We start from the raw sequence: 26,068 nt of genomic DNA, 5'->3' as shown, positions 1-26,068 counted from the left end.
TATGAGATTTTGCTTGCAACTCGGATTTATAGACACAATGATTGTCTCCTTCTAAATCAATCCATGAACCTGCAATAAGGATATACTAGTAGGAAATAACCCTACATGTTTCCCCTTATCTTGTTTTCTAGCCTAAGACCATTTGTCCATAAGGATTTTTTCCAATTCTTCATCCGAAAATTTGGACAAGTCTTTGATGCCAAGTGAGTTCCACCATATGGCATCCTCTTCTTTCAAACCAATCGGTACTATAGACTTCCAAAATACCCCATGTATTCTCCTTAATTTTTGTATGAATTTTTCAATAGTAAGGTTATCATCGTTTCCTATAAAATTTTCCATGAAGATGGTGTGAGAAAAATTCACTTACTTGGCGAAAATTTAAAATGGCCACAATTCCATTAATATTGCCTAGAGTCCCTATTATGACCTGTTTTTGGAAATGGAACAACTATTCTGCATCTGCCCATGTGATAGAAATCCTGATCCAAGAACTTTGAATTTCAGATCCATGCTGCAACTCTCCCACCGTCACCTAAAATTCTGAAAAAGAGGAGCTGATTTTAAATCAGCGATATCTCCCTCATCCGGACTCCGATTTGACTGTTTTTTTAAATTGGGTATTTTTCCACAAAGAATCCAGATATGCAATTAGATTTTGTAGATCTTGCATCCGGATGTTTAGATCTGAGTCGCAAAGTCACTAGCCTGAATAATTGTCTACAACACCACTGATTTTTAGATCAGCGGTATCTCCTTCGTCCGGACTCTAATTCATCCAATTTTTTTTCGAAATCGGCTATCTTTTCACAAAGACTTCAGATCTACAATTATATTTTATAGATTTTGCCCCAAAATGTACAGATCTGATCTGCAAACTCGTCGCCCCAGAAATCCTACAAAACATAAAAAAAATTCTCCACTTTTCCCAAGAAAGTGCTCTGATACCACTTGTTATAAATCTGATTGGTGGGCTCCAGTATTGTAGCAATAATGCTACAATTCCTGGAGCTTCCTTCTCTAATTTTATCAACCCGGTAGTTCGTAACAAACTTGGAAGCGACGGTGCTGTATGCACAAGTACTATCTCTTGTCGCAGCTGTCACTTGGTCAGCTGGCACAAGTCCGCTAGGGGCTCAAGCCAACTTCTATGAGCTATTAGAAGAAGATTTTTAACCGATGAATGAAAGCTAACTCAAAGGAGATTAACCTACTTGCAGAAAGGAACTAAAAGCCAACAAGAAACACAAATCCTAGCAAACCCTAATTCTAACAGCTAGTCCTACTGATGCAAAGGTGAAAATGCAAACTACTGAAAGAGATGCCATTACTTCTAGGAAGGTGAGATGCATGTGTCTAGACTACTTTTATCTGAAGAGAACATATTTTTGTATTTTTGTTCAAGTTGTTGGAATTATTATGCATGTGCTTCTAACTGGGTCTTTACTGTGCAGGGGTAGGTCAAAGGGGAGAAATGCTTGGAAGAGGTCAGGAAGGCTCGGAGAGGGTCTAAGGAGTCCCTAGCATCCTTCCAGAGAGTTTCACAAAGTTTGGATGCCAAGCAACCGCGTTTATGAGCTTCTACAGGAAGTCTGCAGGGGTTCTACAGGATGTTCAAAATTTCTACAGGAAGTTCAGTAATTCCTACAGGATGTTCTATAATCGGATTTTTGGGTGATGGGTGAGTGGAAGAGGCTACATGGATGGTTAGGAAGGTAGGAGAGGGGTCTATAATGACTCAGTGACAGAGAGATGAGATGAAGAGGGGGTGTGCTAAGCTAGGTTGCCTTGGAGAGGGTAGAGGGAATGGAAGGCCGAAGAGGTAGAATAACGTGGGTAATAGAAGAGTTGAGAGACAAGGGGTCTAATTGGGAGATGAGTAGTTGGCCTAGGCACGGCTTAGAAGGATAAGAGAGGAAGTAGTACTGCACAATGTAAACGAAACAAATCTTCCACGTCCTGCACATAACCGAAGTATTATTAACCTATTCTAACTGTTTGATAACACCAATGAACAACAACGTTATTTCTAAGGAAAATCATGCATGGTACTGAAGCGAAGAATCATTCCACAAGATCTGAATGCATGGACACTTCTACAAACGAAAAGATTGCATCAAAGATTGCATGAATATGTAAAACAATGTTTTTGGTGGGTGGCACTGTTTGCAATTCCAGCCCCTAAACAGAGGTGAAAATGAGTGTGCAGTCAACCCTTTTTTGGAATTCTTATTAACTCCAATCTTTTTACTCTATTCTAAAACTGCTGAAGCAACTCTGTCTCATAAAATTAACCTACTTAACCACACCAAGAAATCTAACTCAGCAAACTACGTTTCCAAATGCATGTAAAGGAAAAGAACAAAAACACGATGCTGAAAGAAAGATAACAATACAAAGGAAGGAGGCCTTAGGCTCTCAGGTTGGGCCCAACCCCGAGAGCTATGGCTCCTTTAAGAACTCAGAACTGAACTCAAATCTGCCTGCTTTCCATTAAAAGATAATAATCATAAGTCAAATAACATGCCAAAAATGGCTTAGAAAAGAGAAAAACAGAGCTAACAGCTCGTAATCCAGAATGTGCAACAAAGTTTCAAAAGTCCTTTTCGAAGGCTAGAACCTCATCATTTATACATTACGAGGGCCAAGCTGGCCTCCTAAATTAGTGGGATTTGGCTGACCAAACTAGGAGTGAACTGTTGCTTCCTCAAAATCCATTTGGCTGCCTTCTAACTCGGTGGTGGTGGCTGTCAGAGCTCGGAGTTGGGGGTGAAGATCACGAGGAAGGCCATTCAATGCTGTGGAAAACCTTCCTACAAAATCTCAATCCCATATTGGCTGTCTCCTAGCCTCCATCTGTGTGGTTTTCCTCCATTAAATGTCAAAAAACCTGAAATAAGCACGTGTTAGCCACCTAGGAATAGTGACTGCCCTCATTCATACAAATGACATAAATATACTAAGAAAATGATGCATAAGTCATGAAAAATGAAGGGTTGAGCAAGGGTAGTTAGGCCAAATGAGCCCAAAATGTTACCAAATTTGGGGCTCATCATCACCCCCCAGCTAAAATGATTGCTCATTCTTGAGAAACTAATCCAGCTCCTCGTCCTTCATTGCCTTCACTGCCACCCTCACATCCCAGGCTTCTGCAGTAGTGTCCTCCTCACTGATATGGAACCCAGCCTTTCTTTCCACCTCTTCCCACTATTCATGCTCATCTTTCTCTGTGCTGCCTTCCATCAATCCTAACAACAGAGGTGGGCTTAGCTTGAGGCCAATCCAGCTAGCCTGGAGGTTCTGCATGGATTTCTTATAGAGGGGAACCCGTACTAGAGCTTCCCTCATTCAAGTTGGAGTGTGATATTCCCTGATTTTTAGACTGTGAGCCAATGTGTTCCATCAGCGGGTGCAAGCTTGAACACAGTTGTCCCCTGACAGTCTCTCCATATCCTCGAAATGCGTTATGGCCTGGGCCTGTTGATCCATATATTTCAATGAAGCTTGAGAATCAGTCGATAAGTGTTGGTGTGCTGATATTAATGCAGTTGGATCCCATGGCTTTGCTCTAATTAGTAATGGCTCATTCAGCTCTCGGTTCATGACGTCTTTAACTTCTGCTGCTCTCTTGTCTTCATGGTTCATCCATGAGGAAAATGCCATTAACTGCATATCTCCTAAGACCGTGTTGGGATCCCATGAAGTCACATTAGGAAGGGCCAAATTATGGAGATAGAACTCCGATAGTTTGGCCTTATCCTTTGATGAACTGGTATTGCATAATTCAGTGAACTGCTGCGGGTCTTGGAGTTGAGAGATACCCCTTTGTGCTAATTCGTTCATCTGAAATTGTAGCCATTGGTCTCTTAGGTACAGGTCATAGGATTTGGCCGGCTGTCTACATTGTATAGCTTCCATGGCCCAACTGGCCATGCAGGCCAATTGTGCCTCTTTTTGCTGCAACTGCTGTTTGAGAGCTTGTACCTCGATTTGTGCTTGCAGCTCCCTTTCCTGTAGATGCGTGGTTGGCTCCCCAAGACCGACTTGCAGTCCTTCTCTGCCTTGCTGTTCTGCTGTGATGTCCCCTGAGGATGTGCCCTTTCCTTTCTTCAGTTCCTATAGCTGCAATCTCAATTTTTCATTTTCTTCCTGTAGGAACACCCGCTGGTAGTTTGCCACGTGTTTGGCCATAGCTAATTCCTTTCGTGCCTCCTTGGGTTGTTCCTCCAAGGGGCCTATATCTGCCACGCCTTTTGACTTAACTATTTTCATCCACGTGTGCGTTCTCACTCTTTCTTCCTCCAACGCAAAGAAAAGTGGCACAGTGAATTTCTGTGGTATAATCTTTCCAGCTTCTAAGAAGTTATAATAGGAGCTTAGACTTGGCTGGGGACTAGGTTCCGGAATATGCTCTTTCTCTTCTTCTCTCGGTGGCTCTACTTCGTCTTCCCTTGGTGGTGATGAGGGTGCTTCTCCCTCCATCCTCTCTGTCTCCTTAAGCCGGGCTAAGGTTTCCTGTAGAGCAACCTCAACATCCTATAGCCAAGCTTCTGAAGCCAACCTGTCCATTCTCTCTTTCCACGTGGTTGTCTTCGGGCTCCCCCGCTCATAGGTGATTGATATTTTTGAGGGGGACCTCTCCCTGGGCGAAGTAGGGGTATCTTCTATAGTAATTGGGCTGCTGGATGGAGGTTGTGGCTTGCCTGTTTTTATTCTTACACTTCTCCGGGCTTTAAAATACAGAGGGATCTCCCTCTTTCTCTTTTCCTTCGGCTTAGGAGGTGTACTGAGGGCGGCCAGCACAGCGGCTACCTCCCTTTCAAGAATTTCGTCTCTCTTTTCCTTCGATTTTCCTTTCTCGGGGCTTCCTGTAGAAGGCCCTATTTCAGCTGATTTCTGGCTTCCTGTAGAAGCCGTTTTTGGTTTTCCTTTAGAAATAGGTGGCACTGTTTAAGCCTGTTTGGCTGAGTGTGTTTTGCTTTTCGACTTGGTTGAGGCTGCTGTCGAGGTGCCTTTGCTGACGTGGACTGGCTCAGTCCTGTCCACCCTAATTTGCAATCTTTTCTCTCTTGGCGTCAATATGGATTTGTCATCCTTCTCTTTGGCAACCTTTTTCTCTTGTTTCTCCTTTTGCCCTTTCTTTGGTGCTTTGGTCGTGGGTTCTTGGCCTTTTCCTTTCTTCTCTGTGGGTACTGACTCCTTCTCCTCGCTGCTGGAGGAACCAAGCTCTTCGGTCAACATTTTTATATCGCCATCCTTAGTAAGATTTCAGAAGGCTTCCCACGAGAGAGGGACTTTGAATGTGTGGAGTGCATCCTCCACGAGGAGCTTAATGAGCCCGTGATGAGCTACCTGGTCTGGTGTGCCCTCTCGTAATTTAGTGGCACATTCAATCATAGGCTGTAGGAGGAAGTAGGGAATACCCAGTTTGCTTTCTGCAGGTAGGTCCATCTGATGCCTTAATTCTGTGAGTAGTCGGAAATGGTACCCATATATAATGCTGAACCGTCCTTCGCATGTGATGTATTTCATAACTTGGAGGCTGACCTCGCTCCAAAGTGGCAGTAAGCTAGTTCTGCGAACCCCGTTCTTATCCTCTGAGAATTGCTCCTCTAGTGGAAAGAACTCCTTTTTAGCCTTCTAGCCTAATTTCCTCTCCTCCTTGTCCCACGGTACCCCCATTGGGAGCTCAGTGACTCGGCTGATGAACTGTGGGTGAGTCTGAGACTCAAACCCCTGAAATTGACGGTGGCCAGCGTTTTTGATTTCGGCTTCAGAGCTCGCAAGAACTCCTCTGCCACCTCATCATCATATCCCTGAAGTTTGTTGCAGAACGACATCCATCGCACACGAGTGAACAGCTCTACCACCTCAGGGTTCTCCCTTAGTTTCTTTGAGTCGGTCAGTTCCTTTCTGATGAATCCACTCGGCATGGTGAAAACCTACTCTGTTAGCTGGAGGTGGCAGGTGTGTATCAAAAACTAGTCTTTTGGGACAGAGCGTAGCACTACGCCTCTGCCACACACACAACTCACGAAGACTATCTACAGATGAGCCTTAAAAATCACATCCTGTAGAAAACTCCACATATACTTCGACGACAATTCAAGCAAAAGGAAGACAACGCTTGCAATTTTTATGATCAGACTATAGTTTTTACGTTTTGGAAAACGTCGACTCCGCCACCCTCGAAACCAATTGCATGGGAGGAACAGGTTCAGGCTTACCTTTTCCAATTCGCCACCTTTGACGTGAAGAGGCCAATTTTCCTCGTGGCAGTGAGCTTCCTGTAGCGTAACTTTCCTGTAGAAGCAGCGCACGGGTTCTGGAGAGCACTGCAGTGGTTCTGCGCCTTCTGTGCCGCTACCAGATGTTCGAACAAGCCGAAGACTTGGAGTAACGAGCTTCAGAAAAACTCGGACGCTCACTTGACTTCAAAACGACTGATGATAAATGCATGGGGTGGCGATCTAGCTGATGGATTTGAATCCCGGCGGAATTCGTGGCGCAGGGGTGAGTTTTCCCTGCTGGACCGTTGGACGACGTCACCTAATCATTCCACTGCAAGTTTCCCTGACTGCCGCATCATTCTCCGCAGATCCGCCGCCGTCATTTCAGTTAAAACTCCGCTTCTCCCCGACTGGACACTTCTCACGTGTCTATTACCTGTTTTTCTTGCCACGACCGCCACTTTCCAAATCCAACTAGACCAGCTGACTGGTCGTCATGGCCAGTTGAATGGCCATTCGATTGCTCAACCTATTCATTCCCACACTTGCAAACATTTCCTAGTATTATTCATGTAATTCGACGAAAGCAGGGTGAGGCACTTACCTGCGTGGCCGCGACATGATTTTCAGGTTTCAGGACGATGGATTTTCTTGTTGCTGCTTCGTGCACAGGCACGGGGGTTCCTCCTCGCAGACTGCAGATGGTTACGACGCTTATTACCTGGCTGCGGATGGTGCATGTGCCCGCTCTCTGTTTTGCAGGCGCCATGATGGTGTACACTCTAGCTGGCTGAACTGCTACGGGATTCCTGTAGGATGTCCTGTAGCCGTTTTTCCTCCTCGGGTGCATGCTGAATGGTGAAGACGGTGGCATCACGATCATGATCGACTGGACCTCAGATGGCTTTGATAAGTGTTGCATGGTATCTCTGCATCTCTTTTCCATTTGAGAATTGCTTCCTCTGATAATTCGGTGTTCTGATTCGACTGTGTCGGTATTTTCCATTGCATGGCAACTGGGGTGGTAGAAGGAGGTGACAGCAGTGCGTGATGAAAAAAAAATAGTAGCTTGCATGCCTCCATGCCTGACCTTGGGCGTTAGATCTCCTCACACAGTCAATTCTGGGCCGTCCCGAGCTTCTACAGGAAGTTTCCTGCAGAAATACAGGACTTCCTGTAGCTTCCTGTAGGAGGCTAATCTGTGATCAAATCATGCCCAGACCTTGGAAGAGATGAGTGTTTCTGGAGGGAGTGCTCGTGAGGTCACCTGGTAACATCGTAGGGACCCTTGTCTTTGAATTGTGGGCCTCCTTTCCTGCATGGAATACATGCAACCTGCATGCATTGCCACATTGTGAACTTGCTTTACCTTTTTTTTCCTTTTTATTTATTGTTTTGTTTTTTTTTTTTTTTTTTGAAAGACAACAGGGGCACCTCAATGAGGTTTTCACCCTTACCATCTGCCTTGAGCGCCTCAGAGAGGTTTTCACCCAGGGATCTTTATTTTTCTCTCCTTTTTTTTTTTTTTGAAAGACAGCAGGGGCGCCCCAATGAGGTTTTCACCCAAGGATATATATATATATATATATATATATATATATATATATATATATATATATATATATATATATATATTTAAGATCTTCAGGGTATGCCCAAAACAGAGGCAGAACCCTTCTCTATGACCAGCACTTATTTTTCCACAGTTTTGATGAATTCTTGCCTTGACAGAGGCTTTCTGTAGGTCTTCAACCGATGCCCATTGACAATCATAGGGATGGCCTCCTCATCAATGGTCCGAATGAGAACAGATCCATTGTCATTACATTTTTCCACTGCATATGGTCCCAGCCATCTGGTTCTCAGCTTCCCCTTGAAATCTTTATGCCTGGAATCATACAACAACGCCCAATCTCCCGGCTAAAATTGCTTGTCATTGAGGTGTTGGTCATGCCACACCTTCCTCTGAAGTTGAACCACTTCTGAGTGAAGAAGGGCCTGCATTCGGTGCTCGTCCAATCCATTCAGCTGCAATAACCTTTCTTGTTGGGCATGGCTGAGATCTAGGTCCAACTGAGCTGCCATCCTCAAAGTGTTGTTCTCGAATTCAATTGACAGCAAAGCTCTCTTCCCATAGACCAGCTCATAAGGTGTGAAACCGGTTGTGGTCTTCCAAGTGGTGTTGTAAGCCCATGTGGCCTCAACCAGGCGAGCTGCCCAATCTTTCCTGCTGCTGCTCACCACCTTAGTCAAGATCCCTTCCAATGCTCTATTAGTGACTTCCACCTGCCCATTTGCTTGAGGATGATAGGGGGTGGAAGTCATATGCCTGATTTTGTGATGAGCTAGTAGGTCTTCAATTAAGTTGGAGGTGAACTGGCTTCCTTGATCGGTGACTAGCTCTCTTGGGTAGCCAAACTTGTAGAAAATGTTTTCTCTTAAGAACTCAGCCACCTTTTCCTCTGTCGCTACTTTGATTGCCTTGGTTTCTGCCCACTTTGTCAGGTAGTCTGTGCACACAATGATGTAAGACCTTTGCCTCGAAGGTGGATTGATTGGACCCACAAAATCCATACCCCACTTCTCAAATGGCTCAAGAGTCACTTGAGGTTGGAGAGGCATTTCATCCCTTGGAGTCGGTTTCCCCATCCGTTGGCATCGGTCACACTGGCTGATATATCTTCTGACATCTTGATGAAGCGTGGGCCAATAGTAGCCTGCCTGCAGGATTTTGAAGGCAGTCCTCTTTGCTGCAAAATGTCCTCCACAAGGGCCATCATGACAGGTGAGGAGGATATCAAAGACTTCCTCTTCCCTTACACAACGCCTTAAGATCTGATCAGGGCCAAGCTTGAACAGGTTGCCCCCGATCCAAGTGAATGAGGCACTTTTTCTGACGATTCTGCTCTTCTCTCTTGAGGATAGGTGCGGAGGGAACTGTGCTGAAGCAAGGTAGTTTGCTATATCAGCAAACCATGGAGAGAGTACTGAAATAGCAAACATATGTTCATCGGGCATCTGGTCATCCACTGTTCCATCCTCATCTGCAGATAAATCCAATCTAGACAGAAAGTCAGCAACAACATTTTCTTTACCTGGTTTGTCAACGATAGTCAAATCAAACTGCTGCAACAAAAGTAACCATCTAATAATACGAGCATTCACATCTGGTTTATTCATTAAATATCTAATTGCAGCATGATCAGTATGTGCAAATGTTTGATAGCCAGTGATATAATGTCGGAACTTGTTCAGTGCATGGACCACGGCCAAGAATTCTTTCTCAGTTACAGTGTAGTTCAGTTCTGCCTCGGATAAGTTTTTGCTAACAAAGTAGATGGCATATGGAAGTTTTTGTTCAACTTGTCCTAAGGCTGCCCCTATGGCTTTGTTCGAGGCATCAGTGTGGATGTGGAAAGATAGGGCCCAGTTTGGACCTCTCAAGATTGGGGCAGACACCAACTTGTCCTTTAATTCATTCAGAGCCTTCTGACAATTGTCAGTCCATTTAAACTCCACATCTTTTGCCAAGAGGCCAAACAATGGCGAGGCTAGCTTGTTGAAGTCTTTAATGAATCTACTATAATACCCTGCTAATCCTAAGAAACTTCGAACATCTCTTACCTTATGAGGAGCTGGAACCTTCTTGATAAGAGCAATTTTGTTAGGATCCACTTGTAACCCTTGGCAAGAAATGGTATGGCCTAGCACAGTCCCTTCAGTCATCAAGAATTCACACTTTTCAGGACTAAGGGATAGGTTCATCTCAATGCACTTGGTTAGGACTTTTCCCAGATTGGACAATGCTTCCTGGAAGTTGGACCCATAAGGAGTGAAGTCATCCATATAGATTTCCACCGAATCATGGACCAGCTCAAAAAAGATGCTCAAGACGGCTCTCTGGAAGGTGGCAAGAGCATTGCATAGTCCAAAGGGAAGAACTCGGTAAGAAAAGGTACCCCAAGGACAAGTGAAGGTGGTCTTATCTTGGTCTTCCGGGCTGATTTGGATCTGGTTATACCGCTAAACCCATCCAGGAAAGAGAAAAACTTCTTTCCGGCCAGTCCATCCAACACTTGATCTATGAAGGGTAGAGGAAAATGGTCTTTCTTGGTAGCTTTGTTCAGTTCTCGGTAGTCCACACAGATTCTCCACTTCCCATTTTTCTTGGGAACCAACACCAGAGGGGACACCCATTCGCTATCCGAGATGGGGTAAATGAATCCGGCATCCAGCAGTTTTTGCAATTCTTCCTTGACGATGTCCTTAAGGGCTGGATTCATTCTCCTCTGGGGTTGCCTAACCGGTTTACAATCCTCTTTGATGTAGATGTGATGGGTACAGACTGAAGGATGGACTCCTTTCATCTCCTTATAGCTCCAAGCAAAAGCATCTAGATGACTGGCCAACAAACTACGCAACTCCTTTTCCTGGGAAGGAGATAGGGAGGAGCTGATCTTTAATGTTCTCTCAGGGCCGAACTCCACACTTTTGACTCTGGGAGTGACAGGGTTGGTCACACAAAGGTCCACTAAGGTGTTGGATTGGGCATCCTCCACCAATTTCTCTAAGGACAAAGCACTGGGAGGTGGATTCTGGATCAAGGTCTCAATCAGATCATCCTCGGTTGGGAGGCCTCCCCTAGTGGTGTCTAGGGTGCACAAAGGTGCTGAGTACACCTCATCCTCTTCTCCTTCCTCCAACCAAAGTGGTAAGTCATGCTCTAATGAGGGTTGGGCAGGAGGGTACAGGACTAGCTGCTTGGACATAGGGCCATTTTTGATGGTCATGTTTCCTGCACGGCAGCTTATGTAAGCATCTGCAGTGGCTAACCAAGGCCTTCCCAAAATAAGAGGGTATCCAGTAAGCTTTTCCTTTGGTTGCAGAACCAAGAAATCTGCAGGGTATTCCCAAGAGTCAACGAGACCAAGACATCCTCTACAATCCCTTCAGGAGTCACGGTGGAGCGATCTGCTAGTTGTAGGACTATCGAGGTCTTTCTCAAGGAACCCTGAAGGTTGAGTTTGAGCATGGTATCTCTGGTCATCACATTAATGGCAGCCCCCAGATCAATCAATGTGTGAGGTATGATGGTGCCATTGATGTGGACATCCACTACAAGACTCCCAGGATCCAAATACTTTGGGCAGATGACTTGTCCCAACATAAGATCAGACAGTTGTCCTATGACATTGATGGTTGAAGCATCTCTCTTTCGCCTGCCTGGGTGTCTAAAACACTTTTCCTTAACCAGTTTGTTGTATATCGGTACATCTTTGATGGCTTGGAGAAGTGGTATTTTCACACACAACTGTTTGAGCTCTCCCAAAAGCTCATCCTCCTCTAGGTTGGGTTGTGTGGTGGCTGTTAGTCTCTCAGGAAAGGGTGGAATGGCCTTTGGTTCACTTTCCTGTTTATCTTCCTCGTCCTCTGGAGGAGGAGGTTGGCGATTCGGAAGAGTCTTTCCAGATCGCAGATTGATCTCCTGGATCTCCACAGCATAGGTAGGGCATGATGTTTCCCCAGTATATACCTGCTGGGCCTGTCTGTTGTTGGGGTTCGGGTTCGGTTGAGCAGGCATTTGAGGTTGCCTTGGAGGAGCAGGAGGTAATGGTTGTGGTTGAGCTGGTGGTGGAGGCAAAATGGCGGGAGGAGTATTGTACTGGGGCCTCCACCTCGGTTGAGGTACATTCCACTGAGGCTATGGCTGGGCATGTGAGTGAAACGAATGAGTAGTGGGCTGAGTATGGTACTGAGGTGGGTAAGACCATGGAGGAGGCATAGACCAGGAAGAATGAACAGGGGGTCCCCAGGAAGGCATAGGAGTGGATTGGTTGGGGTTGTAATAAGCTTGGGGTGTCCCTTGCATCCCCTGCTGGTAAGGTCTAGGTCCTTGTGGCCTCCTTTGGTTGAGGAAATAGAGAGGTTCAGTGGGTGCTTATGTCCCTTGGTACATGGCTTTAAGCCCAGGTAAGGTTGGACATTGGTTTGTGGGGTGGTCCTCCTCACAAACAAAACATACTTCGACTGAATGTAATGGGCATTCGTTCTTAGGGTGTTTCCTTATACACCTAGGGCAGAAGATAACCAAGGCTCTCTCAGCTTCTTCTTTCTTCTGCTGGATTCAGAATGTATCAAGTTGCATGGCAATGGTCTGTCTCACCTCACTCTTAAGGTCCTCTAATTGATTTGCAAACTCATATTTGGAGAAAGGAATACCAGCTGAGAGGAGGTTTCCTCTACCTCTTTTCCGGGCTGCCCTAGAGTGGTTTCTAAACACAGTCTTTATGTCCTCATAAGGTAGTTTGTAAATATCTCCTCCAGCTAGCATGTGAAGGGTATCTAAGATGTCTTCAGGGACTCCTCGGAGCAGAACTAACTTGAGGGATTCAGGGTCAAGTGTGCACCTGGCCCGTTTATAGCTGAGTTAAAACCTTTCCTCATAATCCTCTAAGGACTCATCATTCCCCATGGTCATCCGAAAGATTTCTCCCTTGGTTTCCTTGGGCCTACAGTAGTCCCGGTATTTGGTATTGAAAGCTTGCTACATCTGAGCCCAAGTGGTGATACTGTTCCCAGGTAAGCCCATGAACCAGCATAATGCTGCATCCTTAAGGGTTGAGGGGAGGAGTTTCAGTTTCTGCTCATCTTCAGTATAGTCATAGGTTCGACAAAGGACAGCAAACTCAAACAGGAAGGTATCATGGTCCTCAGTAGTCAGTCCATGGAAGTGAGGTAAAGCAGAAGGGCTTATGTTCTTCATTTTCATGTCTCCATTGGTCTCTCGGATGGGGAAGGCACCTTCTATTCTCTCATCTTCTCCCCTATGGTCAGCCATGGCTTCAGATGGAGTGTTCTCTAACTCTTCTTCTCCTATAGGATCTTCGTATATCTCAGGAGGTTCGCCTATAGGTTCTTTTGGATCACTATCACCAAAGAAGAGAGAAGGGTGACTCAGTAATGTGGTGGGGGTGTTGGGTAAGAATTTCCCTGTTTTATCTCGATTTCTACGAGGCATGAAATGGAAAGACTTTTGATTGCTTTTGTTTTTCTCTGGTACCTGAAAAACTAAAACAGATTAAACTGCAACTAACTATCTTGCTAAAATGGAAATGCGGAATTGAAATGAAAGAAGGAAAGAACTAATCTATTTTGCTCAAATGAAATTGCAGGAATTGAAATGCTAGTCTACGCTTGCAGAATTGAAATGCTAATCTACGCTTGCAAAAATGAAATTGCGGAATTGAAGCGTTAATCTATGAAAGCAGGAAATGTCTATGCTACGTTTGCAGAATGGAAATGAAATAAACTACTTAGAAGAAGGCGAGAGTAGGAAAATAGAAGAAAAGAAAAAATCACTAATACTCTGACGCTTCCCCGGTAATGGCGCCAAAAAGATGGTGGGCTCCAGTATTGTAGCAATAATGCTACAATTCCTGGAGCTTCCTTCTCTAATTTTATCAACCTGGTAGTTCGTAACAAACTTGGAAGCGACGGTGCTATATGCACAAGTACTAGCTCTTGCCGCAGCTGGCACAAGTCCGCTAGGGGCTCAAGCCAACTTCTATGAGCTCTTAGAAGAAGATTTTTAACCGATGAATGAAAGCTAACTCAAAGGAGATTAGCCTACTTGCAGAAAGGAACTGAAAGCCAACAAGAAACACAAACCCTAGCAAACCCTAATTCTAACAGCTAGTCCTACTGATGCAAAGGTGAAAATGCAAACTACTGAAAGAGATGCCATTACTTCTAGGAAGGTGAGATGCATGTGTCTAGACTACTTTTATCTGAAGAGAACATATTTTTGTATTTTTGTTCAAGTTGTTGGAATTATTATGCATGTGCTTCTAACTGGGTCTTTACTGTGCAGGGGTAGGTCAAAGGGGAGAAATGCTTGGAAGAGGTCAGGAAGGATCATAGAGGGTCTAAGGAGTCCCTAGCATCCTTCCAGAGAGTTTCACAAAGTTTGGATGCCAAGCAACCGCGTTTATGAGCTTCTACAGGAAGTTTGCAGGGATTCTACAGGATGTTCAGAATTTCTACAGGAAGTTCAGTAATTCCTACAGGATGTTCTATAATCGGATTTTTGGGTGATGGGTGAGTGGAAGAGGCTCCATAGATGGTTAGGAAGGTAGGAGAGGGGTCTGTAATGACTCAGTGATAGAGAGATGAGATGAAGAGGAGGTGTGCTAAGCTAGGTTTCCTTGGAGAGGGTAGAGGGAATGGAAGGCCGAAGAGGTAGAATAACGTGGGTAATAGAAGAGTTGAGAGACAAGGGGTCTAATTGGGAGATGAGTAGTTGGCCTAGGCATGGCTTAGAAGGATAAGAGAGTGAGGAAGTAGTACTTCACAGTGTAAACGAAACAAATATTCCACGTCTTGCACATAACCGAAGTATTATTAACCTATTCTAACTGTTTGATAACACCAATGAACAACAACGTTATTTCTAAGGAAAATCATGCATGGTACTGAAGCGAAGAATCATTCCACAAGATCTGAACGCATGGACACTTCTACAAACGAAAAGATTGCATCAAAGATTGCATGAATATGTAAAACAATGTTTTTGGTGGGTGGCACTGTCTGCAATTCCAGCCCCTACACAGAGGTGAAAATGAGTGTGCAATCAACCCTTTTTTGGAATTCTTATTAACTCCAATCTTTTTACTCTATTCTAAAACTGCTGAAGCAAATCTATCTCATAAAATTAACCTACTTAACCACACCAAGAAATCTAACTCAGAAAACTACGTTTCCAAATGCATGTAAAGGAAAAGAACAAAAACACGATGCTGAAAAAAAGATAACAATACAAAGGAAGAAGGCCTTAGGCTCTCAGGTTGGGCCCAACCCCGAGAGCTATGGCTCTTTTAACAACTCAGAACTGAACTCAAATCTGTCTGCTTTCCATTTATAGATAATAATCATAAGTCAAATAACATGCCAAAAATGGCTTACAAAAGAGCAAAACAGAGCTAACAGCTCATAATCCAGAATGTGCAACAAGGTTTCAAAAGTCCTTTTCGAAGGCTACAGCCTCATCATTTATACATTACGAGGGCCAAGCTGGCCTCCTAAATTAGTGGGATTTGGCTGACCAAACTAGGAGTGAACTGTTGCTTCCTCAAAATTCGTTTGGTTGCCTTCTAACTCAGTGGTGGTGGCTGTCAGAGCTCGGAGTTGGGGGTGAAGATCACGAGGAAGGCCATTCAATGATGTGGACAACCTTCCTACAAAATCTCAATCCCATCTTGGTTGTCTCCTAGCCCCCATCTGCGTGGTTTTGCTCCATTAAATGTAAAAAAACCTGAAATAAGCACGTGTTAGCCACCTAGGAATAGTGACTGCCCTCATTCGTACAAATGACATAAATATACTAAGAAAATGATGCATAAGTCATGAAAAATGAAGGGTTGAGCAAGGGTAGTTAGGCCAAATGAGCCCAAAATGTTACCAAATTTGGGGCTCATCACTGATCCTAAAATATAAGATAATAGAAATACACCAAATAAATGATAATATCTAAATAGATAGAAATTTTTCTTTATTGATCAAAACTCTTAAAGTAGGGCAATACCATACATTCACTCCTCAAGGAAGGAGAACACTCCATAAGCCATATGTCTGTTCATACAATACTCATTGACATCTCTAAATGTGGAGTCTCTAGCCTCTATATAGGCCTCATACATACAATACCATGGGTCATTACCATGGTTCCCTCATAACATCGAACTAATACCATGGGCCCATTACATTATTACTAACTACTTGTGGTCCCTTACATGATACGGGTTAACCACCTTGTTTATTATTATGGCCCATCCCATTATTACATTATTCCCTTGGGTACCTCCCTTTGTACCCCATATTATCCCCCCTAGGTATATAACATTCCACCCCCCTTAGCATGTTTCATCCCCAAAACATGGGAAGAACACAAATAATAAGATCTACTCAAAAGAGTAGTCCATTGGTACCATGCACGTGCATCTAGCCATCCAAGAGAAAGGTGAACCCTCGATATCGCTTGTGCTTCGTTCGCTTGAGATGGAAGTTGACCATGGCCGCTCTTCTGTGTTGATGTGTAGTAGGTGGATCTTCGCTCTTCTCTATCTATCCTACGGGGGTTGTTGTCCTTGTGGCTAATTTGTTTCCATCTTGTTGGTTGTTGCCTCGCGGGGTGATGTGGGTGATGATATGTTGAAGTTTTAACCCATGGTGTTTTTTTCTTTAATTCACCCATTACTGAAGCCTGACTATTATGTTGTGGTCCCTGTTGTGGTGTCTTATCTACCAATATTACTTTGACCACTGAGCCCTCATCAGATGTGTCAGCACCTGTAACCTTTTCTACTTCAGCCTCTGTTTGTGTTTGATTTTCAATCATCACTGGATCATCATTTGGTATGTCAGTCCCTAGAACATATTCTACTTTAGCCTCCTTAAACTCTACCTGTTTATTAATGGAAATATCCTGTAATGTAATTTTCTTCTTTTTATACCAAAGCTTCAGAAATTTCTTCTATACATTAATATTGATAGTACCCACAGATTCCATCCAAGGATATCCCAAAAAAACATCCATGTTATCCATATCTGAAGTATAGAAATCACCATGCAACACATACTTATGCATAGAAAGCTTTGAATCGTTATAAACATGAACATCCTTAGCATCAACTTGTGTATTATCAATGTGTTTTTTTAACACTTGCAATTCTTTTGCCAAGTTGACATTTATGAGATTTTGATTGCAACTCAGATTTATAGACACAATGATTTTCTCCTTCTGAATCAATCCATTAACCTGCAATAAAGATATACCAGTAGGAAATAAACCCACATGTTTCCCCTTATCTTGTTTTCTAACCTGAGACCATTTGTCCATAAGGAGTTTTTCCAATTCTTCATCCGAAAACTTGGACAAGTCTTTGATGCTAAGTGAGTTCCACCATATGGCGACCTCTTCTTTCAAACCAATCGCTACTATAGACTTCCAAAATACCCCATATATGCTCCTTATTTTTTGTATGAATGTTTCAATAGTAGGTCTATCATCTTTTCCTGTAAAATTTTCCGTGAAGAGGGTGTGATAAAAATTCACTTACTTGGAAAAAATTTGAAATGGCCACAATTTCGTCAATATTTCTCAGAATCCCTATTATGAACTCTTTTTCGAAATGGAAGTTGACCATGGCCGCTCTTTTGTGTTGATGTGTAGTAGGTGGATCTTCGCTTTTCTCTATCTATCTTGCGGGGGTTGTTGTCCTTGTAGCTAATTGGTTTCCATCTTGTTGGTTGTTGCCTTGCAGGGTGATGTGGGTGATGATATGTTGAAGTGTTAACCCATGGTGTTTTTTCTTTAATTCACCCATTACTGAAGCCTGACTGTTATGTTGTGGTGCCTACTGTGGTGTCTTATATTCCAATATTACTTCAACCACTGAGCCCTCATCAGATGTATCAGCACTTGTAACCTTTTCTGCTTCAGCCTCTGTTTGTGTTTGATTGTCAATCATCGCTGGATCATCATTTGGTATGTCAGTCCATAGAACATCTTCTACTTCAGCCTCCTTGGACTCTACCTGTTTATTAATGGAAATATCCTGTAATGTAATTTTCTTCATTTTATACCAAAGATTTAGAAATTTCTTCTATACATTATTATTGATAATACCCACAGATTCCATCCAAGGATATCCAAAAACAACATCCATGTTATGCATATCAGAAGTATAGAAATCACCATGCAACACATACTTATGCATAGAAAGCTTCAAATCCTTATAAACATGAACATCCTTAGCATCAACTTGTGTATTATCAATGTGTTTTGCTGGCACTTGCAATTCTTTTGCCAAGTTGACATTTATGAGATTTTGCTTGCAACTCAGATTTATAGACACAATGATTTTCTCCTTCTGAATCAATCCATTAACCTGCAATAAAGATATACCAGTAGGAAATAAACCGACATGTTTCCCCTTATCTTGTTTTCTAACCTGAGACCATTTGTCCATAAGGAGTTTTTCCAATTCTTCATCCGAAAATTTGGACAAGTCTTTGATGCCAAGTGAGTTCCACCATATGGCGGCCTCTTCTTTCAAACCAATCACTACTATAGACTTCCAAAATACCCCATATATGCTCCTTATTTTTTGTATGAATTTTTCAATAGTAGGGCTATCATCTTTTCCTGTAAAATTTTCCATGAAGAGGGTGTGAGAAAAATTCACTTACTTGGCAAAAATTTGAAATGGCCACAATTTCGTCAATATTTCTCAGAATCCCTATTATGAACTGTTTTTGGAAATGGAACAACCATTCTACATCTGCCCATGTGATAGAAATCCTGATCTAGGCAATTTGAATTTTAGATCTGTGCTGCAACTCTCCCGCCATCACCCAAAATTTTGAAAAAAGAGTTGATTTTAAATCAGAGATATTTCCCTCATTCGGACTTTGATTCGACTGATTGTTTTTTAGAAATTGGGTATTTTTCACAAAGAATCCAGATCTACAATTGGATTTTGTAGATCTTGCACCATGATGTCCAGATCTGCGCCGCAATCTCGTTGCCCCGAAAAATTGTCTGCAACACCACTGATTTTTAGATTAGTGATATCTCATTTGTCTGGACTCCAATTCGGTTGATTTTTTTTGGAAATCGGGTATTTTTTCACAAAGAATTCAGATCTCCACTTTTGCCCAAAAAAGTGCTTTGATACCACTTGTGATAGCTCTGATACCACTTGTTATAGATCTGAGCTGGAAATATAAGATAATAAAAATAAACCCAAGATAACAAGACAGAAATATAGATAAAAATGATTCACTTTATTTATCAAACCCTTAAGGTAGGGCAACACCATACATTCACTCCTTAAGGAAGGAGAACACGCCATAAGCCATACACTTGTTCATACAATATTCCTTGACATCTCTTCGTGTGGAGTCTCTAACCGCTATATAGGCCTCATACATACAATACTATGGGTTATTACCATTGTTCCCTCATATCATCGAACTAATACCAAGGGCCCATTACATCATTACTAACTACTTGTGGTCCCTTACATGATGTGGGTTAACCACCTTACTTATTACTATAGCACATCCATTATTACACTATTACCTTGGGTACCTCCCTTTGTACCCCATATTATCCCCCCTAGGTATATAACCCCTTAGCATGTTTCGGGGATGGGAAGAACATAAATAATAAGATCTACTCAAAAGAGCAGTCCACTGGTACCATGCACGTGCATTTGGCTATCCAAGAGAAAGGTGAACCTTCGATCTTGCTGGTGCCTTGCTCGCTTGAGATGGAAGTTGACCATGGAAGCTCTTCTGTGTTGATGTGTAGTAGGTGGATCTTCGCTCCGCTCTATCTGTCATGCGGGGGTTGTTGTCCTTGTGGCTAATTGGTTGCCACCTTGTTGGTTGTTGTCTAGCGGGGTGATGTGGGTGATGATATGTTGAAGTTTTAACCCACAGTGTCTTTTTCTTTAATTCACCCTTTACTAGAGCCTGCTTGTTATCTGGTGCATGTTGGGGTGCTTGATGTGGTGTCTTATCTTCCAATATTACTTCAACCACTGAGCCCTCATCTGATGTATTAGCATCTGTAACTTTTTCTGCTTCAGCCTCTGTTTGTGTTCGATTGTCAATCATCAATGGCTCATCATCTGATATGTCAGTCCCTGGAACATCTTCTGCTTCAACCTTTGTGGACTATGCCTGTTTATTGACGGAAATATCCTGTAATGTAATTTTCTTCTTTTTATACCAGAGCTTCAGGAATTTCTTCTACACATTAATATTGATAGTACTCACTAATTCCATCCGAGGATATCCCAAAACCACATCTATATTATCCATCTCTGAGGTATAAAAATCACCATCCAACACATACTTATACACTTAAACATCCTCGTCATCCACCTGTGTGTTTTCAATGTGTTTTGCTGGAACTTGCAATTTTTTGGCCAAATTAACATCGACAAAATTATGCTTGCAACTAAGATTTATAGAAACAATTATCTTCTCTTTCTGAATCAATCCATGAACCTACAATAAGGAGATACCGGCAGAAAATAACCTTTTAGGTTTCTTGGTTTCCTTCTTTTCTTAAAAATAAAATCTTTTCTAGGCTATGTCTGTCTGTGTGAGCTTATCAATAAGATTAGATTTTCAGTCAAAGTGGTCCATAAGAGCTTTTCTGAATGTGTCCCAAGTCAGGGGCCTTCCATAGCAACATTGATGTCATTGCCACCATTGCCATCTTTCATTCTCCAAGTAAATTTTTCCCACACTCAGCTTAGTCTCATCATCCATGATGTAATTCAATCTAAAATATTTCTCCATTTTTGCTAGCCATCTGGCTAGATGAGAGCCATCAAATTTATACACGTTCCTCTGATCTAGGCCCACCATCACAAAAAAATTTGGCGAAAATTTGAAATGGCCACAATTCTGTCAATATTTTTCAGAATAGCTATTATGACCTGTTTTTAGAAATGGAACAATCATTCTACATCTACCCATGTGATAGAAATCTCAATCCAAGCACTGGAATTTTAGATTTGCGCTTGTCACATGGAATGAGTCATTCTTGTGGACAAGACCGACCTCCCTAGTATCTAATGATATCTAGCGACAATCAAACCAACCAAACTCTATCTTTCACTAAATATGCAATTTATAAGTAAATGCAAACAAGTGTTTTAGGCCTACCTTGGGTCCATGCAAGTTTGTAGAAGCCAAGCTCCTTTGATCCAAATGAGCTCCTTTATAAAGAATCTGTAGACACAAACAAGCACACATATTAAATAGCACCTGAAAAGCCAAAATAATAAAGCATATTCATCATAATGATCAAGGAATTTATGAAAAAAAATCACATAAGACAATTTTTTGAGAAAAATGAGTTTGATTGTATTAATTAAATCAAAGAAGAACTTTACAACCTGTGCCTTGACGCTGTACAAGCTCCTCCCAGGGTCTAGCAAGAAGTCTCCTCTACTTTGACAAGTTTCACTCTCTTCCCAATGAAGCCAAAAGGTATGTAATCTCTCCTCTCAAGCTTAACTAGGAAGTCTCAATTCCACTAGAATTTACCCTTAAAAATGTTCAGCTTCTAACCTCCCTAGAAACCAGCCCACTGCCTTAATTTATAGTGCAATGGAGGAAAGTTACTAGGTCCAACTTAAAGGGATAAGCTCCTCCTTCAAAGGGATAAATCCTCTCATCAAGGGATTAGATACTTTAGTATTGGGATGCATGAATCACCTAGGAGCGAACCATCCACGTCAAGAATCCTTCTAGAATCATCCAGAATCAACCACAAGTAATTTTTTTGAAGATAAACTTGCACCTTTTTTACTTTTACAGGGGTCCACACCCACCCCTTTAGAGACAGAGCGGGCAGGTCCGCAGGTAACACGAACAAGAGGCACGAGACCACAGGCAACAATAAGAGAAAGTGTGGAACCAGAGCTTTATTGTTTTTTAAAGAACTTTCTCTCATTTTTAAAGCTTGATATGAAGAGCTGAGGTTTGGGACTTGCCAAGGAGGACAGTATGGATGATGATGGACCCATACTGACTGCAAATAGTCATGGTGACAATATTTTTTGTAATAGATTTCCCCCTAAAGTGCGAAGTCTGTAGTAGATGAGGGTTTCATGTATCATCTAAGAAGAGTGAAGTACTTTATCATTTCAAGGATTATCTTGTGGAGAGCCCGGTTGGAACCTGTAAAAACATTCAATGCAAAATATATATATGAGATCATATCATCACTGAGGTAGGCATTCCCTTACTCGGATCAAAACTAACTAGCAAACTAACTACTACTCTAATATAGGAATGATCTTGCAATACATCATAAGAATATACACATGTAGACATAGTATGGACGCAACCATCTGTTTATGAATAGTCTACAGTATAATGAATACAAAATTCCTCACAGCCTGGATGGTGGAAACTAGATCCAGGGTCTTGATTTCTACTTCCGGAAATAGTAAGATTCTATCCATGTGAATGAATGTGTCAAAGTCGAACATGGTAGAAACCACTTGATTACCAGTCAATGATGTAAATTGTTAACAAGTGTGAGAGAAACCACCATTAATGTCAATGGCTCTCAAAGTACTCAGTACAATCCATGAGATGTGAATAAATGTGTTGATGTCGAACATGTCACGGAGTCCTTTGATCGAAGGTCAATGATGCAACCTGTCGTCGAAGGCGAGAAACCTGCCATTGAGGCATGCAGATCCCAAGGTACTGATGATTTCTAGATCATCTTTCTAGATAATGAGCTGAAGTCGATAGAAAGCGATCCGTCGTAGGCAAACCCACAACACGAAATCCTATATCAAGTTTGAAGAAAAATTGTTGCAAGGATTGACTCAGGGATGGTTAAGATGAATGATGGATATTTTGCAGATGAATGGCTTATTTGCACTAATCTCTTAAACACATAACGACACAGGAGATGGTTTGGTGACAATTGACCCAAAGTTAATACCCAGAAACTGGCTGAAGAATTTCAATATGGTTTGATTAACTGTTAGGAAAAGGATTTCCCAACCCAGGTGAATGAAAAGTGTCATGTTCAAGAGTGGTTAAATGTTTTTCTAATACATAAAGTATGACAAACAAGCTCATTTTTCTCTCTTTTCCCCCACCATTTCTGGCAAGTATGATTCGGATTTAAACAGGAGCGCAATAAAATATAGAGATAACCATAAAGCCAGATATACAGCGGAAATAATACTTCATTTCATTAATGGGAAATACTGAAATATGCTTACAAATAGAAATAGAAATAACCCAGCTAGGGCGATGGTAGCTTATCTCTGAGAAGAGATGTGTCGGCTACATGCCTCCGAAATGTTCCGAACCCTGTTACAATGAGGCTCAAAGGCCTATTTATTATTGAGAAACAATGGAAAACCCTTCACATCCAAAAACCTAACCCTAGAAGATGAAACGCCAAATTGTGGGCCCTGTTTTGGGGTGAGTTGGACAACCAACTTCCCGGGGTCTCGAATTGGTCGTATTATCTCCGTTTGACGCGCATGATAGCCCGTTGGAAAGATCTCTCTGAGGACTACGACAAAAAAGATGATTTTTATCAAAAGAATCGTTGGCAGTATATTTCCCAAAAAACATCGTTTAGGGCCTCAAAACGGCTCCGGAAGTTTAGGACCCAAAAAACTGCTAAAAATAGTAAACTACGCTATAATTAAGGAAACTGAAAAACTGAAAGAGAAAGTTGTGGGCGTCCAAATGGGATAGGTGGGTGGCCACCAAAATCCACCTGGATCATTCCTCCCCCCTTAGGAAGCAATGGTCCCCATTGCGTTGAGTTCCTCCCTGAGATGAGGAAGCTTCTGCTGAGCTGGGTCTCTGGTGAGCTGTTCTGCAATCTCTAATGTGTCCAGAAATGGTGGGAAGCATGGTTGGCGATGGTCCACATTGAACACTTGGTGCAAGTGAAGGAATGGAGGAATGTTGTGCTTCAAAGAATTGTTGCCTGTAGCTTTGGTACTGGTGTAAGGACCATGTCGGAGTGGCCTGAGCTTCTGATGGGTTCTGGTAAGGCGTTCTTTTTGTCGATGCAACCAAACTTTGTTCCCCACTTGAAACTTGTGTGGTACCCCTGTGGGTGAGAAGAAGCTATTCCTGTGTTTAGTTCTGACTGTATCCCTCTGTTGTTGCTGCTGTGTGGATGAACCCTTCGTGGGGGTCATGGATGTAGCAACGATATTCCCCTTACTTTTGGAGCGAACCAGACAGAAAATAAATTTCCTAGTCTGTGAGATGAGCTTGCTGCCTTTCTTAGCAGTGATTAAAGAGGTGGCAGTAGGTGGGGCTACCTCCAGTATCCTGTATAATGAATTACTCAAAGAAATAATGACAGCACGAGGCATTGACTCATACACAACATGTCGCTTCCACAAGTATGGTTGGCCTAATAATACATCACAAACATCCAAAGGTGTAACATCACATAATACCTCGTTTGTGAATGGTTTGATGTTGTAGGGAAGGCGGAACTGCTGGCGAACTTTGAGATCTCTTCCTTCATGAAGCCACCCGATACTATATGGCTACAGGTGTGGTATAGTCGGTAGGCCCAACTGCTTCACGACCTCTGCTGAAACGAGGTTCTTTTGGCTACCACTGTCGACAATGAATTGCAGCGGCGAACCCTTCACCCACATCTGTGAGTGGAAAAGACGATCCCCTTGCTCTGGATTTTCGGGCTCATCTTTCTGGATCTTGGCAGTGGCAACAGTGGCACTGGGTTCCGCATCAATGATCTTCTTCCCTTTGCCATTCCCCTCGTCGGGTTCTGGCTCAGGGTGAGAACATGCATCTAATTCGGAAGCCTTCAACTCAGCCACCAGCGACTGCTTGGTCCGACACTCACTTGTGTTATGAGTGGGACTCTTGTGGAACTCACACCACTTCCCTGTGTCCTTCTTTGGCTTCATGGTGTTGTTCTTTTCTTGCGGCTTCGACGGGTTGCCTTGGGTCACCCCGCCTTGGCTTTGTCCTTTGGGCTTCGTATTTGCAGGTCCACAGTCTCGCTTCTTCTGTTTGAACTTTTGCTCGATTTTGACAACGTATCGGTATGCTGTGCCGAGTGAGGAGATGTTCAAGAACTCCATCTCTTCCTGGATGTACCTGTGTAGGCAGCCGCGGTATTTGAGTACCAGATGCAGCTCAGAATATTTGATACCTAACTGTGTGTGAAGGGTATGAAAAATATTTGTGAACTCTGGCACATCTTGGTCTCGTCCCTGCCACAGTGTGGTCCATTTGATGTATTTGTCCTCATAGCTTTTGACAGGGTAGTAGCTCCTTGATGGCATCCCGGAAGTCATTCCAAGTGGGGGTGGCTGAAATTAGTGAGCTTGTACTTTCATCCTTCTGCTCACAGTATGTTTCCCACCAGTCCTTGACATGGGGGGCTGCTTTGAGAAGAGCGAAAACAATCTTTTCCCGACTTGAAAATTCATGAACAGAAAAATACCCATATAGTAGATTTAACCATTTATCTACGGAATCTGCGTCTATTTGACCCTCAAAGATGGGGATTTCGAAATTAACTTGTACCTTAAACGGTGTGGCGTTTCCAGAGTAACTGTTGGAAGCTGATGCGTCGCCTCTGGGGAGCCGCTGAAGGATCTGTGCAAAGCTATCCATCATCGCGTTTCTTTGCCGCTCGAGGGATTCTTCAAGCAAGATTCTGATAGGATCTCCTGCCCCCTCATCTTTCTTCTCATCCGCCATGGGAGGTCGTCGAGATTTGCGAGGCTGGTCTTGCAAAGGTTCGACCAATTCAAGCCCTAACTCCTTATATCCTGACCTCGTTGGGGACATGCAAAGAAAAACAGAGAAAAAGCAGACTGCTCTGATACCACTGATCCAGATTTAAACAGGAATGCAATAAAATATAGAGATAACCATAAAGACAGATATGCAGCAGAAACAATACTTCATTTCATTAATGGGAAATACTGAAATATGCTTACAAATAGAAATAGAAATAACCCAGCTAGGGCGATGGTATCTTATCTCTGAGAAGAGATGTGTCGGCTACATGCCTCTGAACTATTCTGAACCCTGTTACAATGAGGCTCGAAGGCCTATTTATTATTGAGAAACAATGGAAAACCCTTCACATCCCAAAACCTAACCCTAGAAGATGAAACGCCAAATTGTGGGCCCCGTTTTGGGGTGAGTTGGACAACCAACTTCCTGGGGTCGCGAATTGGTCGTATTATCCCCGTTTGACGTGCATGATAGCC

The sequence above is a fragment of the Pinus tabuliformis genome, chromosome 2_2 (assembly GCF_031772625.1).
Source record: "Pinus tabuliformis cultivar Carrire ecotype Pingquan chromosome 2_2, CPIR1, whole genome shotgun sequence".
In the NCBI taxonomy this organism is placed as follows: Eukaryota; Viridiplantae; Streptophyta; class Pinopsida; order Pinales; family Pinaceae; genus Pinus; species Pinus tabuliformis.
This window is presented reverse-complemented; position numbering follows the sequence as displayed.